Source organism: Nicotiana attenuata, chromosome 3 (genome assembly GCF_001879085.1).
Source record: "Nicotiana attenuata strain UT chromosome 3, NIATTr2, whole genome shotgun sequence".
NCBI classification, from domain to species: Eukaryota; Viridiplantae; Streptophyta; class Magnoliopsida; order Solanales; family Solanaceae; genus Nicotiana; species Nicotiana attenuata.
Window position 1 is genome coordinate 64,661,692 of NC_031991.1, and position 21,921 is coordinate 64,683,612.

General features: G+C 40.0%; 1 pseudogene; it reads left to right on the forward strand.

Annotated features, from left to right (window-relative positions):
* Positions 1,080 to 12,460, forward strand: LOC109224439 (annotated as a pseudogene).

Consider the following 21,921-nt stretch of genomic DNA (forward strand, 5'->3'; position numbering starts at 1 on the left):
GGCTCTCTCCATATTTCCCCACGTATCCAATTGCAGTGGCTGCTGCACATCCAGCTAGCAGCACTGCCATCACAATAAAATTCCAACATTCACATTACTGCTTCAAATTTATACTGAGTTTATAATAGAAATGTATGGCTTATAGAGCTGAAGTTTTTATTTTATAACTGGCGAGCTGAAGTTTTTGTCTTTGTAACCGGAAAACTTCAGCTCTAGGGCTGAAGTTTTTGTCTTTATAACCAGGAAACTTAAGCTCTAGAGTGTTCAATAGTTATAAAATTAATGTAACTAGTGTCATTGATATTAAAATGATGTTGTTCTTCATTTTCATTATTGAGCCAAATATTTGTATCATCCATAGGATCAAAATCAGTAGGCTGCTGCTGCTGTTGTTGTTGCCTTTGAATATCATCATCCACTCTCACCATATTAATATTCTCAAATCCATGCATTTCTTGATTATTATAATTACAATATAACTGTTGTAACTCTCTTTTCATTCTTGTTTTCTGGATTTTTTACTTCAATTTTTTTCACCACTAGGATCTTGAAGTGCTCTTACTATATATATATAGAAGGGTATATATAGTGAAAGATTGTTGAAACTTATTTGAACTGTCCACAAGTGTTGTTTTGGTTATATGGGGTATGCGACAATTTCAGTTTGAACTACGGCATATCAGAAACTACTTCTTTCAATCCTATATTGAACTATTGCACCTTTTAGCAATATATATATATATATCCAGCAGATCATCTTTTTCTAGGGTATTAGACTAGTAGACTAGATAGAAAATAGCAGCAGAAGAAGAAGAAAAAGAAGAAGAAGAAAGAAAATGAAGGAGGAGAAAGGGGGCTGAAGTTATTTAAAAAGTGGGTACAAGTTAAAAGTTTTTAAAAAAATGGGTATAGGTTAAATGGGGGCGACCAAATAGGACGCTCCGTGCAATTTTTACGAACTAGACTTGGAACACTGGACCAACGAGTTTCATTTCTATCTTACAGTATTACTCATTTTTAAGATCATTTGAACAACTAAACTACTGGAGGAGGGACCTCATGTGCATTACTACTGTATAATGCGTTTTTGCAAAATTCCATTTCCGATACCTCTCCACAACTCTGCTAAAACCTGCACTTCATCTCTTTCGCTCTTCTCCACCTTTCTTTCACCTTCTGTAATTCAGCCCAATCAGCTCCATTTAACTCCTCAACAACAACAACAAAGCGCTGAAGCACAGGAATTTGAAATTGGTCGGAACTTGATCGACAACAGAACTTACTGGACCAAACGAATTCACAAGCTTTGTGCTATTGACGGAAATGTTAACGAAGCTCTCCGACTTCTTGACGAGCTTCGACTTCACGGCTACCATCCTGACTCTCTCAATCTTAGCAGCATTGTTCACGCTTTATGTGATGCTCACCGCTTTTCTGAAGCGCACCAGCGATTCCTTCTACCTGTTTCTTCCCATTCGACTGTCCCTGGTGAGCGTACCTGTAATGTTCTCATTGCTCGCTTGCTACATGCGGGGTACTCCACAAGCGACTTTACGTGTTATCTCTGCTTTGTTCTTCCAGAAGCCTCAGCTTGTGCCATCGTTAATGAATTACAACCGCCTGATGTAATGAACTAGAATTGAAAGAAGAGAATTAAGGCTAAATTTCTGAAGTTTTATTGATTTGTACTATTACAATCTACTCTCGCCTAATTACCACAAGATTCACAATGATTAGTAACAAAGCTTGAGCTGATCATCAATGGTGGAGTCCTGTATGAAGAAGAAGAAGTGAAGTGAGAAGAGGATCAGAAAGAGAAGCAGAAAGAAGAAGAAGAATCGAAGAGAAGGAAGTGAGAAATACCAGATTTCTTAACTGCCAGTGCTCTCCTTCAGTTGCCTATATAACAGACCAGCTGTAATTAACAGCCCACTGTAACGACCCAAACTACCCAACTCATCTGGGCCTTTTATTTAATAACACTGCTTTTAATGTGAGCCGTCTAAACTAATATGAGTAATTCCATCTCTTGCTGCCACGTCATCTCTTTACTAATACACTTCAATTCCCAATTTAGCAATAGGGTTTCCTATTTCATCTGAGTTCCGACATAACAATACCCTTCCGTTCAGAACGACCTTGTCCTCAAGGTCGGAGTTGACTGATAAAGTCGGGAAATTGGCTTTTAATGTACCCCCAATCCTCCCACGTAGCTTCTTTTGGGCTCAAATTAGACCATTGTACCAAAACCTTCACAGCAGCTGCATTATTGATCTTCATCATGCGTCTCCTTAAAATAGCCACAGGTAGCACCATCACACGACCATCATCGTCACAGATGGGAGGTTGATGCTGAGAATTGATGTCAGGACCAACCCTCTTCTTTAGCTGTGAAACGTGAAAGACATGGTGGATTTGGGATCCCGCTGGAAGTTCTAGCCGGTAAGCCACTGCTCCTATCTTTTCAAGAATCTTGTAAGGGACATAAGATTTAGCACTCAGCTTTAGATTCTTTCTAACTGCTACTGATGCTTGCTTGTATGGTTGTAGTTTTAGGTAGACCATATCACCTTCATTCAATACTCTTTCAGTTCTGTTCTTATCTGCAAAAAAATTCATACGGTCTTGGGCCACTTGTAAATTCTCCTTAAGCTGTTGTAGAATGTGTTGCCTCTGAGCCATGCATGCACCCACTTGAGTGTTTGTAGAATAAGGTAGGGATCCCAATGGCACCTGAGAAGGGGGAAATCCATATAGGGCTTCAAAGGGTGTAGCCTTGAGGGCTGTGTGATGGTTGGTGTTGTACCACCATTCAGCCATAGGAAGCCATCTCAACCAGTGCTTAGGATTAGCAAACACCATAGACCTCAAATAAGTTTCTAGGCACCTATTTAACCTTTTAGTTTGTCCATCTGTCTGGGGATGGTAGGAAGGGGACATAGTGAGTTTGGTTCCCATAGACTTGAACAACTGTTGCCAAAATTGGCTAGTGAACACAGGGTCCCTGTTTGTGACAATGGTTTTGGGCAGGCCATGTAGTCTGTGCACCTCTTTAAGAAACAAATCTGCAATGTCTTTAGCTGTATAGGGATGTTTGAGGGCTATGAAATGGCCATATTTAGTCAACCTATCAACTACTACTAGAATAGCATTCCTGTGAGTAGAGGAAGGGAGGCCTTCTATAAAATCCATGGCAATGTCATGCCATGGTGTATCAGGGATAGGTAAAGGCTGTAGTAGGCCAAGGTAGTGCACATTCTCAGTTTTTATCTTCTGATAAACATCACACTCAGACACCCATTTGCATATAACACCTTTCATATTTGGCCAATAGAAGACCATATTAACCCTTTTGTAAGTGCCTTGCTGCCCAGAGTGTCCACCTAGAGGTGACTGATGCAATTCCCTAAAAATCTTAGCCCTCTGTTCAGCTCCTTTGCCCACAAAAATCTTCTGATTATATCTGATAATACCCTGATGTAGAGTATATCCTGGTTTGGAAGTTGGGTCAGTTATCAATTCAGTGAGCAGTTGCAAGGCTGCAGGATCATGCTCATAGCTGAGTTATTTCTTGCATCCATGTGGGTTCAGCTACTGATAATGCATTTAATGTTGGCTCCTCTTCCTCCTGCCTTCTTAACAAGGCATCAGCCACCCTATTCTCCGATCCTTTCTTGTACTGTACTTCATAGTCTAGCCCTAACAATTTGGTTAGCCCTTTCTGTTGCAGTGCAGTGGTGACCCTTTGTTCCAGCAGGTATTTCAAGTTGTGATGGTCTGTCCTAATTATAAAATGGCCCCCTTGAAGGTAGTGTCTCCATTTATCCACCGCTGATAGGACATCCATGAATTCTTTTTCATAAGTAGATAACCCCAGATGTCTAGGAGCCAAAGCTTTGCTGAAGTAGGCCAAGGGTCTCCCATTCTGCATGAGTACTGCTCCAATGCCTTTAGAGCAGGCATCAATTTCTACTATGAATTCCTTATTAAAATCAGCTAATGCTAAGATTGGGGCTGTTGTCATAGCTTTTTTTAGTGCTTGAAAGGCCTTTTCAGCATCTGTAGTCCATTGAAAGGCATTCTTTTTCAGTAGGTCAGTTAATGGCCTACTAATAATCCCATAGGATTGGACAAACCTTCTATAATACCCAGTCAGCCCTAAGAACCCTCTCAAGGCTTTTACTGATTTAGGGACTGGCCAATTTGCCATAGCTTCAATTTTGGAAGGGTATATGGACACCCCTTCCCCTGTGATAATGTGCCCCGGGTATTCCACTTTAGGTTGACCAAAAGAACACTTAGATAGTTTGGCAAAAAACTGTTCTTTTCTTAATATTTCCAACACTTTCCTGAGATGTCCCACATGGTCATCTACTGATGCACTATACACTAGTATATCATCAAAAAATACCAATACAAATTTCCTCAAATAGGCATTGGAATACATGGTTCATTAAGGATTGAAAAGTAGCAGGTGCATTGGTCAGTCCAAAGGGCATGACCTTGAACTCATAGTGTCCTAAATGAGTTCTGAAGGCTGTTTTGTAAATGTCAGCCTTGCCCATTCTGATTTGGTGATATCCTGCTCTAAGATCAATCTTAGAGTATATGCTAGATCCATTTAGCTCATCCACCAAATCATCCACTAAAGGTATAGGGAATTTATCTTTAATGGTCATATTGTTTAGGGCTCTATAATCAATACAAAATCTCCAGCTGCCATCCTTCTTTTTAACCAATAGTACAGGAGAAGAAAATGGGAAATGACTAGGTTGTCTGATTCTATTATTGAGCATGTCATTTACTTGTTTTTCAATCTCATTCTTCTGAAAAAAATTATACCTGTAAGGTCTTATACTTACTGGACTTGCTTCTGCTTTCAGGGGAATTTAATGGTCATGGTTCCTTTGAGGAGGCAGGGTTGTGGGCTCAGCAAACACATCTGGAAATTGCATCAACAACTTATCAATGTCTGCAGGCACTTCCTCTCCACTTTTCATTTTTGTAGCTGTTACAGTAAACAGGTGAGCCCAAATTGCTTGCCCTTTCTTTAAAAATTGTTTGACTCCTTTGCTTGACATTCCTTGTAACTCTCCTTGACTGTATATACCTTTCAATTCCACTCTCTTACCCTTGTGAGTCACTTGTACTTTGTATGCAATGAAGTCTAGTAACACAGGGTTATGAGCCTTCATCTAATCACCCCTAAGTATCATGTCATTTCCCCCCAGTCTGATAAGTCTAACTGAGTCTTCAAACTCTACCCCTTGAATCCTCCATTTGAACCTATGGCAGATGTGTAGGCTCATTAGGTGATTACCATTAGCTACTGTCACTCTCATAGGAGCAGCCTCATTGATCACACACCCCATCTTTTTAGCAGTTTCTAAGTTTAAGAAACTATGAGTGCTTCCAGAATCCAAGAGGATGGTCATTTGATTCTTCTTGGATTCTCCCCTTAGCTTAATAGTGTTTGGTACCTCAGTTCCTGATAAGGCATTTAAACTGATTGCCTCATCCATTATTTCTTCCTCTGGGATCATCTCTATCATAGCTTCTTCTCCCATATGTTCTTCTTGCCGGACCATCACCTCTTATTCTTCAGAAGCAGTCATTGCATTAATCTGCTTTTGTTTGCATTGATGGCCTGGGAAGTACTTGTCTCCACATTTGTAACACAATCCATTGTTTCTTCTATACTCCATTCCTCTGTTAGTATTATAATTCTGTGTATTTGCTCCTCTGTTAACCATACCTAGATTCTTTGTGCTGGATTGATTAGAGGTTGTGGTAGTTGTCCCTTTTCCCCAAGTGGTCTTTCCTTTTCTATTCCAAGAGTCGATTACCTTTTCTTGGTGCCTAGCCTTTTCAACAGCTTGACTGAGTGTGTATGGATTCAGCATCTTGACTGTGTGTCTGATGTCCTCTTTCAGTCCTTCCACAAAGAATTCTAGGAAGAACCCTTCAGGAATGGTGGGGTTTCTAATGAGAACCCAAGCTTTCAAATCCTCAAACCTCTCCAAGTAGTCATTGACTGACACTTTTTGTTCAATATTTTTGAATTCTCCAATAATATTGAATTTACTATTATCTGCATCTTGAAATCTTTTACAAAGTTCTTCACAGAATTCTTGCCAAGTGATATTTCCTTTGCTTAATTGATAGGAAAAATACCAGGATTCAGCTCTTCCATTGAGATGAAGAACAGCCTCCTCCAACTTCTGCTCTGCAACTGTGATGTGATTGAAGTGGAAATACCTCTCACACCTCCTCAACCAAGAACAAGGATCCGATCCTGTTGCTCCATCAAAATAGGGAAACTCCACTCTAGAACTGGAGTTGGAATGATGGTTGTGATAGGGTCTCTCCATTGTCATGGAATGTGCGTATTGGTCCATTCGAGTTCTGTTTCCTTGTCCATCAAGATGTTGAGCATCTGCTGGGACACTACCCAATAGGCCAGCTTGATTTGGAAGCAACTTCTCCATCAATAACCCCATCTGTTGCGCCATTCCATCCATCTTGGCATCCATGGAATCTGCCTTCTTCCCATCTTATGCTATGTGGTTCTGCAGCTGGGTCTCCAATTTCTTTATGTTTTCCTCCATAGTTTTGGACCTAGTTTCTGTAACTGTCATAATTGTTGGGCCAGGAATGGGCTCTGATACCAAATGTAATGAACTAGAATTGAAAGAAGAGAATTAAGGCTAAATTTCTGAAGTTTTATTGATTTGTACTATTACAATCTACTCTCGCCCAATTACTACAAGATTCACAATGATTAGTAACAAAGCTTGAGCTGATCATCAATGGTGGAGTCATGTATGAAGAAGAAGAAGTAAAGTGAGAAGAGGATCAGAAAGAGAAGCAGAAAGAAGAAGAAGAATCGAAGAGAAGGAAGTGAGAAATACCAGATTTCTTAACTGCCAGTGCTCTCCTTCAGTTGCCTATTTAACAGTCCAGCTGTAATTAACAGCCCACTGTAACGACCCAAACTACCCAACTCATCTGAGCCTTTTATTTAATAACACTGCTTTTATTCTGAGCCGTCTAAACTAATATGAGTAATTCCATCTCCTGCTGCCACGTCATCTCTTTACTAATACACTTCAATTCCCAATTTAGCAATAGGGTTTCCTATTTCATCTGAGTTCCGACATAACATCTGATCCATTAGCTTTGCGGGTTTGGAAGAATTAAAGATGCCCATCAGTTGTTTGTTGATATGAGAAAGAGAGGGCATTCTCCTAATGTTGTTTCTTATACAACTTTAATCAATGGGTATTGTGACGTTGGCAAGGTTGGGGAAGCAGAGAAGCTGTTTGATGAAATGTATGAGCGTGGAGCTATACCTAATGCGTTGAGTTATAGCGCTTTGATTCTTGGGGTTCTGAGGAAGAGGGATGTGGACTATGGAAAACAGATGATTAGGAAGCTTTGGGATATGATGCTCATTGAAGAGGATATGCATGTTAAAAATGCAGCATTCTGTGATGTAATCAATTCCTTGTGTAGGGAAGGGTTCTTCCATGAAGTGTTTAATATTGCCGAAGAGATGCCTCAGGGTGAAAGTGTGGCTGAGGGTTTTGTACATGCGCAAATGATAGATTCTCTTTGTTGATTTGGAATGTATAATGGAGCTGCTAGGGTAGTTTACATGATGAGAAAGGGAGGGTTCAATCCAAGCTTAGTGTCATATAATTCGATTGTACATGGTCTCGTCAAAGAAGGTGATTGTTTCAGGGCATATCAGTTGTTGGAGGAAGGGACTCAATTTGTCTACGTGCCCTCAGAATTTACTTACAAGTTATTGGTAGAAGGTTTGATTCATGAATACGATCTTGTTAAGGCCAAGGAAGTGCTCAATGTCATGTTAAATAATACATTAGACCTTGACAGAGCAAGGATTTATAACATATATCTCAGAGCTCTTTGTGTTGTTGACAATCCAACTGAGCTTTTGAATGTCCTTGTAACCATGCTTCAAACTCAATGTCAACTAGGGACGGGACGGGACGGGACGGGACGATATTTAAGCGGGACGGTGGCAGGACGGGACGAAACGGGACGGGACAAACGGGACGAAATGGTCGTCCCATCCCGTCCCGCTAACAAACGGGATGGGACGAGACGGGACGGGTTCGTGGGCCTTAAGTGTATTTTTTTTATAAAAAAAACATCTAGTTTTTTGAAAATTACTATGTTTTTAAAGTTTGCAACGGCTAGACTTTTGACTTATTTAATAAACTTAAATGTTACTATGTTAAAACAAAAATTAGAAAACTAAGTAAAGAATTATAAAATATTAAAACAAAAGACTTGTAATGAAATATTCTAGTAAATATAAATTTATAATATAGTTATAATTTATTTAATATAATTTCAAAGTATTAACTATTAAGTAACTAAGACAATTCATAAAAATAATTCAATGCTTAGAGCCTTTTATTTTATTAATAGAACTTTCAAATCTCAAGTACAAATATATTTCTTTTGAAGAGCACCTAATCTACGCAGCCACCTTCTAGGAAGGGTTCTGTTTGAACTAGGCCTCTTAGTAGCCAATTACAAATTATCATACTAATATTTGTAAGCTCCTATATAGCTTCTTTGTAACTTATCAATAATATCTCTTGGACATTCTACTTGAATTGGCAATGCTGATTGATGTTCCATGAGCTCCATGCCGTCATCGCTCCCAGTGGTAAGTATCTCATTGTATTCTTCTTCTTCCCTAGTGGTTAGTTTTTCAAAACAAAGATTTCTTCTTTCTGAATTAATCCAATCTCTGAATTAGACGGAAATCTCTAGACTGTCCTCCGCTAATGAATGTCTATAATCTCCAATTTGAAATCTTGCCGCGCTAAAAGCACTCTCCGATGCTACTGATGATGCTCGAATAGCCAGGATATCTTCGGGCCATAATTGAAAGTGTTGGAAAAGCCTTGCCACGCTCCCTCCACCATGACAAAAGTTGTTCCTTGCCTTCTTCGTCTTTAATATTTTCCAATCCTTGATTAAGATAAGAATCAAGTTCATCATCAATAGAGGAATCAAAACCTGTTATATCATCCATATCTTCCCATAAAACTTCTGCTCCAGACTTAGAAGTAGAAGGAGCAGTTTCAGTACTAGTTGTATCCATAGATTTATATTTATCAAACATTGATCTAGCATAAGAATATATGCTAGCTTGGCAGTTTTCAAGAGATGGTTGTTCATTTTCTTGAATTTCTAAATTCTCATAAATTTTACGAACAAGTCCCTTTGCACCTCTTAGTTTTAAAGATGGTTAAGTAGAGTAGAAATTAAATAAACTTAGGGAATAGGGAAAAAATACTTTTTAAAATTTTATAATTATTTCTTTAATGGCTGGTGCATAAGTTGGATTTGTTTTATACTTACCAAATACAACAGAAATTCCACAAATATACCATAATATTAGGATAATATATACCAGAAAATTATTTTGTAGCATAATAAAATTTTTCTAAAAATTTAGTAAGCTCTCTGATCTGATCCCAATCAGAATCAATAATTTGATCAGCAGGGTAAGCATTATGCATATTAAATACCTTTTGGATAGGCACCCGATAATCATAAGCAACTTTAAGCATTTCATAAGTAGAATTCCACCTAGTACAAACATCTTTTGGAACTTTTCTAAATGGAAGGCCAGCACTGGCACATTGTTGAGCAAATTCACGAATTCTACTTTGTTTATGAGCACGAAAAATATAGCCACAAGCATGTTGTATTTTACTACAAGCATCAGAAAATAAATTAAGACCATCTTTTACAACCAAGTTAAAAATATGGCATGCACATCTAACATGAAAAATTGTTGGATTAATTGGACAAAGTCTAGATTTAAGCTATTTGCCGCGGTTGTGTTAGCAGAAGCATTATCTAAGGTGATAGTTAGAACTTTATTAACGAGTCCATAAAAATCAAGTATTTGTAGAACTGTAGTTGCAATATATGCTCCAGTGTGTTTTGAATCAACAAATTTATAACCAATAATACGTTTTTGCAAGTTCCAGTGATGATCAACCCAATGACATGTAACAGTTAAGTAATCACAACCATTAGGACTACGACCTATATCAGATGTGATAGACACTTTACAATCTAAGTGAAAAAATATACAACGAATATACTAAAGATATTCAGCTTGAAATTTAAAAACATCATTTCTAACCGTGGTCTTAGGAAAACCTTGAAAAGCAGGGTTATAAGTGTCTTGTATATAATGCACAAAAGCAGGGTGAGAAGGAAAAGTAAAAGGTAAGCCACAGACAGCCACCATTTTTTCTATGTTCTCACGATCTCTATCTTTGTCATAGGGGCGTAAAATAGTACTAGAAGCAGGGTCAAGCTGCTGTTGAATTTGATTAGAACCAGAGCCACTAGGAGTGCCAGAACTGATGGTAGGATCTATAATTTTTCCGGCTTCTATGTTAGCTTGTATCCATAAAGATTTGTGAGCACTTCTTAAGTGTCTAGTTAAACCCCCCCGTCCCACCACTTACTGAGTGTGCAAATTGTTGCTTACGTTTTTCACAGATAGCACGATGATTGACTTTATCATGTTTAAAAAATTTCCATACAAGTGATGTTTTGGGATGTTCAACCTTAGGCTTACCCCTTACAGGGGATACAGGGGGTAAAGCTCCAGACTGAGATTGACTCTGAGTTGGAGCTTGTGTTGCGGGACTAGTGGGTGTTTCATCTAATTCTTCTTCCTCATTTTCTTCATCCTCAAAAGAAATATCATTGCCAAATTGTCTTTGTAAAGTTTCATGATCTAATTGTTCTCCGACATGAACATCATAAAATGTGGGGGGTTGGGAAAATGAAGTTTCATCAACATAAGTCATTTCATTAATATTCTTTCTAACTCTAGGTCTAGGAGAAGGGTTAGGATTAGGATTACTACTACTTTCACCTTTACTATTTTTTTACTACTTTTTTTAAACATACCAAATACATTTTTAGGTGCCATAATTTAAATACGAAATTAAATTAAAAAAGCTAACACAAATATTAAACACACAAATGAAATACGAAAATATAATACGTAAAGTAAACACAAAAATTAAGCACTAAAATAATACGCAAAAATTATATATTAAAATTAGGAGATGGAACGAGTGCACCGTGATTAAATATTGAAACTTGAAGAAATTGCCCAAATATTGCTCCAAATACTTGACAAATTAATTTGAAGCTTGAAAGATAGCACTTGATACTTGATAGTAACAAAATTGAGAGAATAATATAGAATATAGATAGGATATTAGAATGTAAGAGATTTGAGAGAGAAGATTGATTTTTTGTGGGAAAAATGAAGAAGAATGGGGGGTATTTATAGTACAAAATAGGGCCAAAGTGTAATTTAATAAACTTAGAGGTTATATTAAAAGTTTGGGGGGGGGGGGGTAGGGGTGTTTTGGGGGGTGTAGGGGCTGTTTGGACCGTTGGCAACGGCTATTTTTGCCATTTAAGCCGTTGGCCAACGGCTGTTTTTTTTTAAAAAAAAAAAATTAATTTAAGGCGGGACGCGGGACGGGACGTGGGACGGGACGGGATGAAACGGGACGAAACAGGACGGGACAAACGGGACGAAATAGCCGTCCCGTCCCATCCCGTGTCCCGTTTAACATTGGCGACGGGACGGGACGCGGGACGGGACGGGACAGCCCGTCCCGTTGGACAGCCATAATGTCAACCGGATGTGATCACCCTGAATACTGTTATTAATGGCTTCTGCAAAATGGGACGAATTGAAGAGGCTCAAAAAGTTTTCAAAAATACGATGACAGGGAAGTTTTGTGCGCCTGATGGTGTGACGTTTACAACTATTATTATTGGTTTTTTAAAACTCGGGAAAGCTGAAGAAGCTCTTGAGTTATTGCGTAGAGTTATGCCTGAAAAAGGTTTGAAACCCAGTGTTGTGACATATAATGCAGTTATCCAAGGGTTGTTTAAGTTGCATCGGCTAGATGAAGCTATGGAGGTTTTCAGTAGCATGGTAAGTGGTGGCACCGCTGCTGATTGCACGACGTATACTATTATTATAGACGGGTTGTTTGAGTGCAACAAAGTTGATGAAGCCAAAAGATTCTGGAACGATGTTGTTTGGCCCTCAGGAGTTCATGACAGTTACTTATATGCAGCCATTCTCAAGGGGCTTTGTCGCTCTGGCAATTTGAATGATGCTTGTGAGTTCTTATATGAATTGGTAGATTGCGGGGTTACTCTTTGTGTCGTCAATTACAACATTGTTATTAATGGTGCTTGCACGTTGGGTTGGAAGAGAGAAGCTTATCAGATTCTTGGTGAAATGAGAAAGAATGGACTAGAACCTGATTCTGTAACATGGAGAATTATAGAGAAATTGCATGGCAATGTGGAAAAACAGTTCTCTGAGGATTTGACATGTCAAGTTGGGGTGTAATATAAGTCAGTCGTAGAAGGACTTTGGTTTTAAATATGGAGTGAGGTGGAAAAAATACGAAGCATGATACATCAGTTGTCTTAAACTGCTCTCTCTGGAGTATTAATGTTGTCATGATAATAGGATGTCTTTGATAGTAAAAGTGGAATTGGTCATGATGAAATGAGATAGTGATCTTGCTACATATCTAACCCTGGAAATATAGATGGAGGGGAATTGGATGCTACCAGTTATACAAAATCCAAATTGGTTAGCAGGTGGTTAATCATTTACAAGGAGCAAAGTAAAAAAGAAAAGAAACTGCAACATAACTATGAACAAGAAGTCAGAAGAGTATTGAGAAGGTGGCTAATCATATCTCTGCTATATATTACTCATAACCACCATGAAATTGTCTTATTTAAGTTTTATTTACACATTCATCTCAGTGAACTCAATAATGAGATGCATTCCCTTCTATCTGAATGTACTATTTATAATGGTCAAGCAAAATTTGATGTTTTATTATCTGAGAGTTAATATTTATTTTAGTTTTTAGTTTATTACAGCATTGCTGAATGCGACACCCTTCAATATCTTATTTATTATTGATATTTCAATTGAATAGAGAGCTATTTTTCTTCCCAGATCGAATCTGCAAAGTTATCACGACGATACTTTTGACTTTACGCGTTGAAGAACTTATGTTCCAAGTTGATGTAAGCACCCAGCATTTCTGTACCTTTAAGCTTCTCTACCTTTTCTTAGCTAAATAGAGAGGTATGTATTGAGGCTAAGATGATGGTCATCTTTATTAAAGATGTTCCTTTTATATAAGCCATAACTAGCTCGTTTGAGGTGTTGAACATAAACAAATTAGCTTTATGATGCCTCACTGAGTTAGTGCAGTTATGCAATAGCAGGTATATAAAGGAGAGGAAATTAAATTGCAAAACAGAAACGAAGGGTGAGTGCAACTGTATGGTCAAAATATGACCAGACAAGAATCGGCATGGAAAGGGACGACAAAAAGTTACTTGGGCCAAAGTCCTATCCATACAATGCTATAACGACACGCACCTCGGCCGCGGCTGAGGTCGTGTGTTCAGAACGGTTGAGCGGCAAATTGGATGGTATGGCATTTCAAAGGGTCAACCTGTAATATAGTCAAACGACTTAAGTACTAAGGTTAATGACTGTTGGATATCGAGAAGACCTAGTATATAAACTAAGTAAGCCAAAGGAGAAGGGGGGGATGGAAAAAAACAAATCCACACACAGAGATGCTCTGTGAGAAAAAGAGGGATCTTCATCTCTCTCTCTCTCCCTACAAAGGAAAAAGAAGCAAAGAAGCTCAGATCCTCAATATATATCGTTTAGTCTCATCATATCAAATGTATGGGGTTCTATCTTGTAAAGATCGGCGACCATTTTCATTTATGTATTCTTCATTATTGTTTAATGTTATGAAAATCACCATCCTCTTCTTATATAATGGGATTTAATCAATGTTATAGTTAAATCTTATGCTTGCGTTGTTTGCTTACTCATATCTTCTATCTTAGATCTAGGATAAATTATCTTTGGCTAGGATTTACCTAAAATCTTCTCATTTAATTGGTTCAACAAAAAGCCTAATTCTTTTGGTCGAACAATTTGGCGCCGTCTGTGAGGACTTTCTAGCCAAAATTTTAGTTTTCTCTAGATCTAAAGTCAGCTAGAGTTGCACTTCCCGGTTGTCGTAGCCTCGCCCTCCCAGTTACAAACACCAACTTGAGAACTTCGTAGGCAAGCTTTTGAAATAATCGAGCCAGCCAGGGTTAGATCTTTGCATGAAATCAAAGTCTGATATCAATACAAAATCCACGTCTTGCTGAAGCGACGGGTTTGGCACGTCGTGAGAATGAGCTGTCAAAGTGGAATTATGGCCACTACACATTGAGCACGTCCGCAATCCTATCTGCTATATTAACGATAGATACCGATCTATACTTCATGCGCACTGCCACCCTCCTCTTAGGAAAGGACGATAGCCTATTGCACAATTCTTGAAATAACAAGCTTGTCCTACCCGTACATACATAATATAACTTATTTCCTTTATATTTGTGCACCCCGAACGGGATCGGATCGAGACTCGAGTTTGAGATCCCAACGGACAAAGCAAGTTGTTAGTATGTAAAAGACCAAACTCGACTAACGATAGAGCTAAGCACGGGGCTACCGAATCTGAAACCGTCATTTGAGAGAGGGACTAAATGAGTCTTTCTACAGCACCCCTCTCATCTCGCCAACCAATCAGGGCAAGGTAACGGACGACTTCGTTTGGTTTTTAACTTGTTATTTTTCCTTCTTTCTAGATTGGGACAGGAACATGAGCACTCTCCCAGGTGCGCGAACAAGGAACAAACGCCACCAAAATAACATGCCAGGAAAATGTTCCACATCGTATCGTCCCGCAGGCAACGGTCGAGTAAAACCCTCCACACCGTACCATATTACGAATAACAGACAAACGGCTCATAACAAGCCGGCATTATTAAGAAACAACCTCTAGAACCTCGGCTGGGCAGTGAGCCCATTGAACATACATTCTCTCCAACACAGGCAGAACATAAGCACAAAATTCTTGCACGTATGCTCGCCATGGCAGTCCTATTCCGGTTCAACCGACTAAATATTACGAATCACGCCCGAACTTCGTTCGAATTAATCAAGTCCCAGGGTGCCCAGAAACACAAGCAACAAAATTCATCGCCCGACAGTGAAGGGACTAGATAAAATGGGACTCATCCCGATGCACAAGACTCTCCAATGAAAGCAAAATTAAATAAACCAGGACTCACCCCGACGCATGAATAAATGATTGATGATAGGCTATAATTGTGTATTTTAGTCGCTTATTACACTCTAATTTACTGCACTTTAATTGAGTTTGAATTTTAATCGCTAGTGTTTTGCACTAAATATGTGTTTTATGCCTTGTAGGAGTGATTCCGAGCTATGTAGATATTATGGAATGAATTCAAGTGATTTGGAGCTTTGAAGTCTGAGTAAAAGCCTAAGGAATTAAGCCGGGATCGTGTTCGGAGGTCGTATACCAAGTCCGGATGTTAAAAGAGGACGAAATAAGTTCACTCTGAGAAAATTAGGCGCAGCAGTGTAAAATGCTGCCTGATGCGAAAAGTTGAGGCTGCTGATAATTTCCACTAGCACGCCGCATGGTGCGACGCATGGTGCGGCGCGACTGTACAAAATTTACAGAGCCAGTATCCCTTTTCACATTGGAGAAGGTATAATTGTTTGGGCCCAACCCTACTTGGTATATATACATGAAAAAACGGTATTTTGAGAAAAGAGAACGTTTTTTAGAATAACTTTTGACGAAGGGAGAGCACAGGGCCGCCGTGGAGGTCGGGTTTCATCTTTTCTTCCACCAACTTAATCTTTTTATGCTTCTTTGTATGATTTATTGTTTTGCTACCATGTCTATGTGGAGCTAAACTTCACGTTCTAGGGTTGTGGTTCTTTCATGACTATTGTTATTCGGATATTGGTTTTGATTCTTAGTTTATAATATTGATTTATTTATTTAATCCTGCACTTAATTATTTGATTGCTTGATCACCAATTGAATACTATGTACGAATCTAGAGTTGAACTCGAATGTGGGAATTCTAGATTGCATATAGGATTGAGTAGAGCAAGTTCTTGAACCAGGGCATCGGGGAACGAATTCGCAATTAGGATAGACATATACCTAATTACCTTGCTTGGTTGAAATACAGGAATTATAAATGCGTTCTTGTTGATTCTAACTCCATAGACATATAGGCGTTAGGTTAGCTTGAATAGGCGAGTAAGAACTCGACAGATTCTTATGAGCAATATTAACCCTGTCAACCAATAAACTCGATAAATTAGTTAGTCAATTCAATTGAAGAATACAATAGGAATGTTAGATAGCCCATAACCCTAGATCGTTTTCATTACATTGATATCATAAAAATCTGGTCTTTTTCTTTGTTCAAAGTTCATTATTTATATTCTTTATTTAATTAGTTTAGAATCAATTACTTCTAGGTTTAATTCTTGTTTAGATAATCAGGATAGTCTAATTCAGTTAATGGTTAATCACAAGTCCTCGTGAGATCGACATCCGACTTTTAGTCACTTTATTACTTGACGACCGCATATACTTGCGTGTGCGTTTGGCCGCAATAACGATGCAACAATGGATAATATTCTCCAATAAAAGCAATGTAACAGGCAAATCTCACCATTCCACTGAGCCCATACATCGCCAAGTGAAAGGAAATTTTGACCTCGCTCGAACTCACAACGGGTTACAATTTCGACCTCGCGCGAATTTACACCCTTACGGCCATCGGCCTTCGCCAAAGTGAAAGGAAAGTTTGACCTCTCTCGAACTCACAACGGGTTACAATTTCAACCTAAGCTCAAATTTACACCCTTACATCCGTAGTCCCAAATGTAAATACTCGATATTGGGGAAATCTACCAGGTGCAGTCCCGTAGTTCCAATATAAAAGTGTAGGGGGTCTCCCGGAATACTAATCCGTAGTCCCAAAGTAAACATATAGGGGGATCTCCCGGGATACCGTCCAGTAGTCCCAAAATAAATACACAGCAGCAACACGAAGAATACTCAATTCAATTCAAATTTCATGGCAAGGTAAAACAATAATTCTAACCTAGCATGCTGCACATAATCCAATTAAGACAGTTGAGCAAATAAGAAATTAAGTCAATTAGACATGCTTCCCTAAGCTAACAGCAGGCTTAAATTGCAAGTAGTGTAAATAGGAAAGGAAACACAATTTTTGTTACTTAATGAAAATTAGATTTTTCAACAATTAGCACAAGTACGCACTCGTCACCTCACGTACAAGGCATTTCAAATATCAACAATACCAAATCCTAAGGGGAGTTCCCCTACACAAGGTTAGGCAAGCCACTTACCTCGAACCGGCTCAAAATCAACCTGAAACCACGCTCTTGCCACAAGTACTCGACTCCAAATGGCCCAAATCTATCAATTCAATTGCATAATGTAAATAACACTTTAAGTAGCCGATGCTACAAAAAAATTCTAAGCTAATACGCGAAATTAGGTAAAATGACCAAAACGCCCATCGGGCCCACGTCTCGGAATCGGGTAAAACTTACATTTTTAGAATTCTCATACTCTCACGAGTCTAACCATACCAAAATTATCCAAATCCAATGTCAATTTCCAATCGAAACTCGAAATTTAGGTCTAAGAACTTTCTCCAAAATTTTGCTCTAATTTTCCTCCCAAATCCGAAATTGAATGACAAAACTAAGATTAGATTATAGGAATACAACTAGAAAGGGATTAGGAATCATTACCCACTGATTTCCTCTTCAAAATCCTCCTATAATCGCCCTCTCCCGAGCTCCAATAATTTTTATAAACTTTTGAAACTAAACCCTCGAAATTCTTATTTTCTGCTCAGTAAATCAGCATCTGCTATCAAAATTCCCGCTTCTGCGGTTTTCACTAAAACCTCCATCCCCGCACCTGCGACCCAGATTACACATCTGTGGTCCCGCAGGTGTGGTAACCCTGCCGCTTCTGCGGTCTCTGCTGCCTTCACTTGTGGCCGCATCTGCGGCTCCATGCCCGCTTCTGCGAGTCCGCACCTGCGGTCCCCTAGCCGCAAGTGTAGTTATGACAACAATGGAAAAGCTTCAGCTGCCAAACCAAACTAAAAAATCCCCCGTTAACCATCCGAAACCACCCCGAGGCCCCCGGGACCTCAACCAAAAGCACGAACAAGTCATATACCACTAACCAAACTTATACAAATCTTCAAAACACCTAAAAAAAAATCGAATCAACCAATTAACATCGGATTCAAGCCTAAGAACTTCAAAAACTCTCAAATTACGCTTTCGATCAAAAAGCCTATCAAACCTCATCCGAATGACCCAAAATTTTGCACACACATCACATTAAACACTACAGAGCTACTCCAACTTCCGGAATTTCATTCCGGCCACGATATCAAAATCTCACTATCGAACCTGAAACTTCAAAAATTCAACTTTCGGACCTCCAAAACACAATCCGAATACACCTCTAAGCCCGAAATCACCCAACAGAGCTAACGGAACCAACAGAATTCCATTCCAAGGTCGTCTTCACACTGCTTCGACTACGATCCAAATTCTAAAACTTAAGCTCTTATTTAGGGACTAAGTGTCCCAAAACTCCCCGAAACTCCAAATAAATCCTCCCGACAACTCACAACAGCACAAACAAACACGGGGAAAGCAGTTAATAGGGGATTGGGGCATAAATTCTTAAAACGACCTGCCGGGTCATTATATCCTCCTACACTTAAACATTCGTTCGTCCTCGAACGAGCATAGAGACATACCTGAAGTAGTGAAAATATGAGGGTAACGGCTGTGCATATCCTGTTCGGTCTCCCAGGTTGCCTCCTCGACCAGCTGACCCCGCCACTGAACCTTTACTGATGCAATGTTCTTTGACCTTAGCTTTCGAACATGCCTGTCCAATATCGCCACTGGCTCCTAAACATAAGATAGATCCTTGTCCAACTGGACTGAACTGAAATCCAAAACGTGCGATGGATCACCGTGATACCTACGGAGCATCGAAACATGAAATACCGGATGAACTCCTGCCAAGCTGGGAGGTAAGGCAAGCTCACAAGCAACCTCCCCAACACACCTCAATATCTCAAAAGTGCCAATAAACCTCGGACTCAACTTCTTTCTTCCCGAATCTCATAACGCCCTTCATAGGCGAAACCCGAAGCAGAACCCACTCTCCAACCATATAGGAAACATCATGAACCTTCCGGTCCGCGTAACTCTTCTGTCTGGACCGGGCTGTACGGAGTCTTTCCTGAATCACCTTAACCTTCTCTAAAGCATCCTGAACCAAATTTGTGCCCAATAATATTGCCTCGCCCGGATCAAACCAACCCACCGGGGATCTACAACGCCTACAATATAAAGCCTCATACGGTGCCATCTGAATGCTGGAATGATAGCTGTTGTTGTAGGCAAACTCCGCCAATGGCAAGAATTGATCCCAAGACCCTCCAAACTCAATCACACACGCACGGAGCATATCTTCAAGAATCTGAATAGTGCGCTCGGACTGTCCGTCTGTCTGAGGGTGGAATGTTGTACTCAACTCCACCCGAGTACCCAACTCATGTTGTACGGCTCTTCAGAATCGTGATGTGAACTTAGTACCTCTATCCTAAATGATGGAAACTGGAATACCATGCAGACGAATAATCTCCCGGATATAAATCTCCGCCTACCGCTCCGAAGAATAGGTAGTACACATAGGAATGAAATATGCGGACTTGGCCAGCCAATCCACAATCACCCAAATGGCATCGAACTTCCTCAAAGTCCGTGGGAGTCCAACTACGAATTCCATGGTGATCCTCTCCCACTTCCATTCTGGAATCTCCATCTGCTGAAGCAACCCACCCGGTCTCTGGTGCTCATACTTCACCTGCTAACAATTGATGCACCGACAAACCCAACTATATCTTTTTTCATACGCCTCCACCAATAGTGCTGCCTCAAATCCTGGTACTTCTTCGCGGCACCCGGATGAATGGAATACCGCGAACTATGGGCCTCCTCTAGAATAAACTCTCGAAGCCCATCAACATTGGATACACAAACCCGATCCTGCATCCTCAATACCCCGTCATCACCAATAGTCACATCTCTGGCATCGCCATGCATAACCGTGTCCTTGAGGACAAACAAATGAGGGTCATCAAATTGACGCTCCCGGATACGATTAAACAAGAAAGACGGGAGACCATGCAAGCTAGAACCCAACTGGGCTCCGAAAGATCCAATCTTACAAACTGGCTGGCTAAGGCCTGAACATCCATCGCCATGGGCCTCTCTGCTGCTGGTAAATAAGCTAAACTCCCCAAACTCTCTGCCCGGCGGCTCAAAGCATCGTCCACCACATTGGCCTTGCCCGGGTGATACAAGATAGTGATATCATAGTCCTTCAGCAGCTCTAGCCATCTCCTCTGACGCAAATTAAGGTCCTTCTTCTTGAACAGATGCTGCAAACTCTGGTGATCAGTATAAATCTCACAAGGCACACCGTACAAATAATGACGCCAGATCTTTAAGGCGTGAACAATAGCACCTAACGTAAGATTATGGACATGATAGTTCTTCTCATGTACCTTCAACTGTCTAGACGCGTAGGCAATCACCCTACCGTCCTGCATCAATACCGTTCCAAGGCCAATCCTCGAGGTATCACAATAGACAGTATAAAACCCTGAACCTGTAGTCAATATCAAAACTAGAGCTGTAGTCAAAGCTGTCTTGAGCTTTTGAAAGCTCGCCTCACACTTTTCCGTCCACTGGAACGGAGCACCCTTCTGGGTCAGTCTGGTCATATGTGTTGCAATAGATGAAAACCCCTCAACGAATCGACGGTAATGACCCGCCAACCCAAGAAAACTACGGATCTCTGTAGCTGAAGATGGTCTGGGCCAACTCTGTACTTCTTCCACTTTCTTTGGATCCACCTTTATCCCCTCACTAGAAACCACGTGCCCAAGAATGCCATGGAATCCAACCAAAACTCACATTTCGAGAACTTAGCATATAACTTCTTCTCTCTCAATGTTTGAAGCAAAGTCCTCAGGTGCAACTCATGATCTTCCCGACTTCGGGAATATACCGGGATATCATCAATAAAGACAATGACGAATGAGTCAAGATATGACCGGAACACACTGTGCATCAAATGCATAAAGGCTGCTGGGGCATTGGTCAGCCCAAATGACATAACAAGGAACTCGTAATGACCATACCGAGTCCTGAAAGTAGTCTTCGGGATATCTGGCTCCCGAATCTTCAACTAATGGTAACCTGAATGCAAGTCAATCTTAGAGAACACTCACGCACCCTATAGTTGGTCAAACAAATCATCAATACGAGGCAAAGGATAACGGTTCTTCACTATAACTTTGTTCAACTGGCGATAATCAATGCACATACGCATAGAACCATCTTTTTTCTTCACAAACAAGACAGGAGCACCGCACGGTGATACACTGGGCCTAATAAAACCCTTATCAAGCAATTCCTATAACTAATCCTTCAACTCTTTCAACTTATGAGGAGCCATACGATACGGAGGAATAAAAATGGGCTGAGTGCCCTGCAATAGATCAATGCCAAAATCAATATCTCTATCAGACGGCATGCCTGGAAGGTCAGCTGGAAACACATCAGAAAAATCCCGTACTACTAGGACTGAATCAATTGTGGGGGTATCAATACTGACATCTCTCACATAAGCTAGATACGCGTCACACCCCTTCTCAACAATCCGCTGAGCCTTAAGGAAAGAAATAACTCTACTGGGAGTGTGATCTAAAGCACCTCTCCACTCAACACGC